This window comes from Chenopodium album, chromosome 17 (genome assembly GCF_948465745.1).
Source record: "Chenopodium album chromosome 17, dcCheAlbu1.1, whole genome shotgun sequence".
NCBI classification, from domain to species: Eukaryota; Viridiplantae; Streptophyta; class Magnoliopsida; order Caryophyllales; family Amaranthaceae; genus Chenopodium; species Chenopodium album.
This window is the reverse complement of record NC_137850.1, coordinates 47,022,500-47,028,654: the sequence shown is the minus strand read 5'-3', so window position 1 is coordinate 47,028,654 and position 6,155 is coordinate 47,022,500. Positions and strand designations below refer to the sequence as shown.

The 6,155-nt window shown below is 38.2% G+C and overlaps 1 non-coding gene across 1 annotated transcript; it reads left to right on the top strand.

Moving 5' to 3' along the window:
* The first annotated feature begins 5,421 nt into the window (after positions 1-5,421).
* Positions 5,422-5,528, top strand: LOC145590349 (small nucleolar RNA R71). The gene has a single exon (XR_014101972.1). It is a non-coding gene; the product is annotated as a small nucleolar RNA R71 (small nucleolar RNA).
* The last annotated feature ends 627 nt before the right edge of the window (positions 5,529-6,155 follow it).

Sequence of the window (6,155 nt, the reverse complement as noted above, 5' to 3'; positions counted from 1 at the left end):
AGCCACCGGTTAACCGGTGGCAATAAACATGTTATATAATTTTTTTTTTTTTTTTTGGCTTTTTTCAAAAAGAAATATAATAGAACAATTAAATCAAAAAAAATTAGATCATCAAAATACAAATCAAACAATATCGATGAATGTAATCGAAAATTTATAATATATAATCAAAAAAAATTACAATGTAAATCGACCAATAAAATCGATCAGTATTTCCTAAAAAAACAATAAACCGAACAATTACAACATATAAAAAAAATTACAATATAAATAAAAAAAAATACTACAACATCAAAATCAAAATTCTTGTATCTTGATTCTTGATTCTTCGGCTTGATTCTTCAATTTTAGATCTAAATCAATATACCTGATCCAAAAAAAAAAATCGATTAAAATAATTAAGATGCGAAAAAAAAACAAAAACCAAGAACAACTGCATGTACCCTTTATAATCGAATAAAATCAAATCCAGAAAAAAAAAACCAAAAAAGTTAAAAACAAAAACCCAAGAACAAAAAAAAAAACCAGAAATTAAAAATAAAAAAAAAAACCCAGAAATTAAAATCGATTCAAAATCGAAAAAAACCCAGAAATTAAAATCGATTCAAAATCAAATCGATTCAAAATAAAAAAAAAACCCAGAAATTAAAAATAAAAAAAAACGAATCAAAATCAATTAAACCCATCAATTCCTAATAATATTACAACAATCAAACCCAAAAAAATCAAGACATTTAACAAAAATAATTAAACCCATAAACCCTAACCTTGAATAATTAAACCCATAAACATGCATGCACTGAGCGAGGCGGCCGTGGTGGCGGTAGGTGAGACGAGACGACGGAGAGGAGAGGGAAGGAGAGACGAGGGTGAGGAGAGAGAAGGAGAGACGAGGGAGAGGAGAGGAGAGAGAAGGAGAGACGAGGGTGAAGAGAGACGGTGGTGTGTGGTGTGGTGGTGGTGGTGAGACGAGAGGAGAGTGAGTTCGGAGGAGAGAGAAGGAGAGGAGAGAGAAGGAGGAGAGGAGAGAGTGAAGGAGAGAGGCTGAGGGAGAGGGAAGTTAGGGTTAGGGGTTTATAAAGGGGGGGTTTGTTATTTTTTTATTCTTTTTTTAACTAAGCCCGGTTTTTTTTTTAAACTCATTATTGCCACCGGTTCAAACCGGTGGCCTTTCCAATTTTTGCCACGGGTTTGGTTGAACCGGTGGCAATTGTTCTTTGCCTCATCCCGCCACTTAATTAAGCCACCGGTTTTCAAAAACCGGTGGCCAATGAGCGTTGCCTTTTTCAATTTTTCTACTAGTGTAATAGTCGACTCGGAATATGTCAAGTCATAACTTGCATTGATGAACAACACTTTCACATTTACACAACTCTATGCACAAGGTCAAAAGGTTTTTTAAAGCATGTAATGTAAGGCTAGGGTAAAGGGTAGGATAAATTTGGGAATATGTGAGAGAAAAGCCTTGCTAAAAGGGAGCCATATCCTAATAAACCCATGACCAAAAATAATGATCATAAACATCTCCAACAAAACTAACTCCAACACAAATCCACCAATTATACTCCAATCATAAAAACCAACCCAATACTTACAAAATTCACTCCCAAAAATATGATAATATAAACTAGAGTGAATATACAAACTTTGAACTCAAACTCAAATATTTACAATGAAACTCAATTTTTTCTTTCTTTTCTTTTGATCAACCTTCACTTAGAACATCTGAACATTAAACACTTTCTTTTCTTTTTGCTCTTTTTTTCCATTTTTTTCATTAGAAGTTCACTTCCTTTTTTTTCAACAAATTTCTCACTTTTATTTTTCAAATATATACACAATAAAACTCATCAAAACAAAAATATGATCAAGAACAAATAACTTCTCAAACCCACCCAAATTGTGCAAATAATGTGCACACTACAAACTCCCTCACCTCACTCACTAATAGCTCCCCTAAGCCAAGCTTGGGACTAGTAACCAATGGGGCAAACATGGCTTGTAATGTGGCTAAAAACAATAAAAGGGCACAAGCATCAACATGGGTAGCAAGAAGGGAACAAATGTATCTAAATAAATCTGAAGGCTACCTAAAGAACAAATGCCTTCGTCCTCCACATGTGCATAATAATGAGTTATGAAACACTACTCATAGTTGCAAATCAATACTCAAATTCATTGACATACCAGGAACTAATCACACATTCCTAACCAAATCAACTAGTCAAGCACTATATTCACATGTAGTTGGGCAAAATTGACGCAAGTTTAGGAATCCAAGTAACCAAACATCAAATCATGATCAACAAATCCACAATGCTCAAAATCAAATACCAAGAATCAAAACAATTTTTTCTCAAGTATGGGGCACAGGGAAGCATGATTTACAATTCATTGGAACGTATTTTTGGATTTTTTAATTTTTCAATTTTTTTTTTTTGTATTTTCTTAATAGGAAAGCAATAAAACTGCACTAGGAAAGCAGTAAAACTACACTAAGCATACCAATAAAAAGAGAGAGAGTGAAAGATATACCATACAAACACGAGAACCTCCCCCCAAGCTAAATCAGACAATGTCCTCATTGTCTTAAGGGGAAGCAAGTATTCAAGGTGACTACTCTTCATCATCACCACATCAATGTCACCAAAGCCGCAGGATTGCAATGCATCTCTTTGGAACAAAAGTGAGCAAGAAAGAAACAAAGTGTTAGTGGAAAAAAAAAGATAAAAATTGAGTCAGGTGCACTAATATGACCATAACTTTTGATATATAGATGATAATGCAATGATTCTAATTTCATTGGAAAGTAGACTTAAAGAGCTTTCCAACGATAGGTCACACGCCCAAAACGGATAAGAAACGCAAAAGTTATGGCCTATCGAAGTTGAGCAGTTTTGCTGATCCGCTCTCGCGCCCGGTAGGGCAGTCGAAATGTCCGTACTCGTCAACTCTCGCGCCCGGTCGGGCGGTCCTTCGCCCGGTCGGGCAAAAATTGTCAATTTTTCACCCTTGCTCTCGCGCCCGGTCGGGCGGTCCTTCGCCCGGCCGGGCCCGAGGCAATGTTTGGTACGAGAGACTCCTTCTCTTTTTTCCAAATTTGACTAACTCTTTTCCTTCTAACCTGTATAACTCAATAAACTCATTAAACTCTCTCCTCTCTCCTCTCACAAGAAATAGAAAGAAGACTAAAAAAACAAGAAAATACGGGTTGCCTCCCGCAAAGCGCTGGTTTATTTAGGTCCCGCACGACCCTCTTACCACATGTCGGGAAGTTAAGCCCCTTGGCCTATCGCCTGGTCGGGTGGTTCTTCACCCGGTTGAGCGATTTTTAAACCACGACTCGGCTTCCTAACACGCCCTGTAAGGCGCCAATTCACCCTATTGGGTGGATCCTCATTGGCTTGAACTGGTGGGTCTTTACTTTTGTTTGATTGAGAACCCTTTTTGACCATTGGTTGCCTCGATTTATCACTTTGTTGAGCTATTACAACACGATCTGGTGAAACTCTCACTATAGGCTCAGTTTCCGCAACTTGTGTACTTATTTCCACCTTCTCATCTTCAAAACCAAGACCTTCACAGTATAAGGCTCTCTCTATTGCGTCCACTTCCTCTATCCATCGGTTAGTTGTACCTGTAGAAGATGCAACACACGATACCGCCTCCAAGGGATCTTTAACAAAAGCTTGGGGCTTATTAGAACAATTACCAACCACATCAATTTTATAACACTTCTCCTCTAGCATGGGGCTTTTAGGGGTATTATTCAAATTAAAAACAATTTTATCATCCCCTACTGATAGTGTTAATTTACCACATTTTACATCAATAATTGCTCCTACAGTATTAAGGAAGGGTCTACCCAAAATGATTGGGGTTTGTAAATCCTCAGACATATCAAGAACAACAAAATCCACAGGTATATAAAATTTACCTACTCTAACAGGGACGTCTTCTAATATGCCTATGGGGTATTTAGAAGAACGATCGGCCATTTGTAGAGTAATATTAGTAGACTTTAATTTACCCATTTTTAGCTTTAAACACAAAGATAATGGCATGACACTAACACTAGCGCCCAAATCACACAATGCATTATCAATCATTAAATTGCCAATATGACAAGGGATAGAAAAACTACCGGGATCTTTTAGTTTGGGTGGAGATTTATTTTGTAGTACGGCACTACATTCAGCAGTGAAAGCGACAGTCTCTACCTCACTAATAGACCTTTTCCTAGTCAATATTTCTTTCATGAATTTTGCATATGCAGGTATTTGCGTGATTAATTCTGTAAAGGGAACTGTTACCTGCAAATCCTTCACCATGTCAAGGAACTTACCAAACTGCTTATCCATGGTGGTTTTCAAATGTCGATTTGGGAATGGTAGTTTGATAATTGGTTGTTGCACATCATTATTCCTGTCTTGAGTTACAACCTTTCCTGGAGTTTTACCCTGTAATGTAACATCAGAAATATTAGTACTACCCTTTAGCCCTGCAGGGCTAGGATTAATATCCCTTGGTATAAAGGAATCAGGATTAGCAATTTCTGTTGAAACAGGTTCATCTTGTTTGGGCATAGGAGGCCCATCATAGTGTGAACCACTCCTGAGGGTAATTGCAAACGCCTGATCTGTGGGTTGTACTGGTTGCGATGGTAGGGCTCCTTGTGGGCGAACCTGAAGAGCAGCGGCTAACTGTGCAATTTGAGTATCTATGACTTTATTGTGGGCTACAATCGAGTCAATTTGTAAGTCTCTACTCTCCATATGCTTTTGCATACTGGTTAACATCGCTCTAATTTCTGATAAAGCTGGGTCAGAAGGTGGTGGAGGAGTTTGTGGTTGGTTTTTCTGGCCAGCATTGGGATGGTAATATTTCTGCTGAGGTGGTGGTGCTGGTTCTTGTGGTTGTTGTGGAGGTGTGGGATTTTGCACATTAGTACTCTTGTAGGAAAGATAAGGATGGTTCCGATACCCGGGATTATAGGTGTTGGAGTATGGGTTATTTTGCTTGATGGACTGAAAAGCGTTAACCTGCTTCATGGAACTCCTACACTCATGTTCCCAATGACCTACAATTCCACAATTTTCACAGAAAGCATCATTAGCATTATTGTCAATTGCAGAAACATTAGCTATTTTAGAATTAGCAGTAGTAAGGTTATCCAATTTCTAACAAATAGAGGTTAATTGAGATTGCAAAAAGGATACAGAATCGACGTGGTGTTTTCCCTTGTTTGCAAAACCTCTAGGATTCCCATATTGGGAATTATGGATCGCCATATCTTCAATAACCTGACCTGCATCATCAACATTGAGGTTCATAAACCTCCCATTAGCTGCAGAATCCAAAATTGCTCTAGAAGAATTTCCGATCCCATTGTAGAAAGCTTGTATCAACTGCCACTGTGCTAAGTTATGATGAGGGCACTCTCTCTGCAGGTCTTTGAATCTCTCCCAAGCTTCATATAGTGACTCATCTGGCTCTTGGGCGAAATTTTGAATTGCGCTTCTCAATAGAGCTGTTTTCTCTGCAGGGTAATACTTGTTATAAAAATTCAAAACAAGAGTCTCCCAATTAGTAATGCCAAGTGCAGTTCTATTTAAACCATTAAACCACAGTTTAGCTTTTCCACATAAAGAGAAAGGAAAGAGAATCTCCCTTATTTGGTCTTGCGTGACCCCAGCTTGCCTTATAGTGTTACAATATTGACAGTAGTCAGCAATGTGTAGATTTGGGTCTTCACCCTTAGCTCCACTAAATTGCTTCCTTTCTATCATCGTGATGAACTGGGGCTTGATCTCGAATTGAACTCCCTCGAGATCTGGCGTAGGAGAAAGGTGGGGAAAATGCGCCAAAGATGGCTGAGAATAGTCGCTGAGCTTTTTAGATGGATTTTCTCCCATCTCTAATTCTGATTCTGAAGAAGTGTCTGGATCACTAGAATCAGATGAAGGGTCTCTAGGAATTTCACCACCAGAACTCGCCAGTATTTGCTTGTATAAATTCTTTTGCCTATGGAAAGAGCGCTCGATCTCAGGATCGAATGGAATGTAGCCTGATCTAGAACACCTGGGCATAAACAAAGAACTAAACAACAAATATGAGAACTGTCCCAAAGAACTTATGTTCTCCGGGACGAAGGA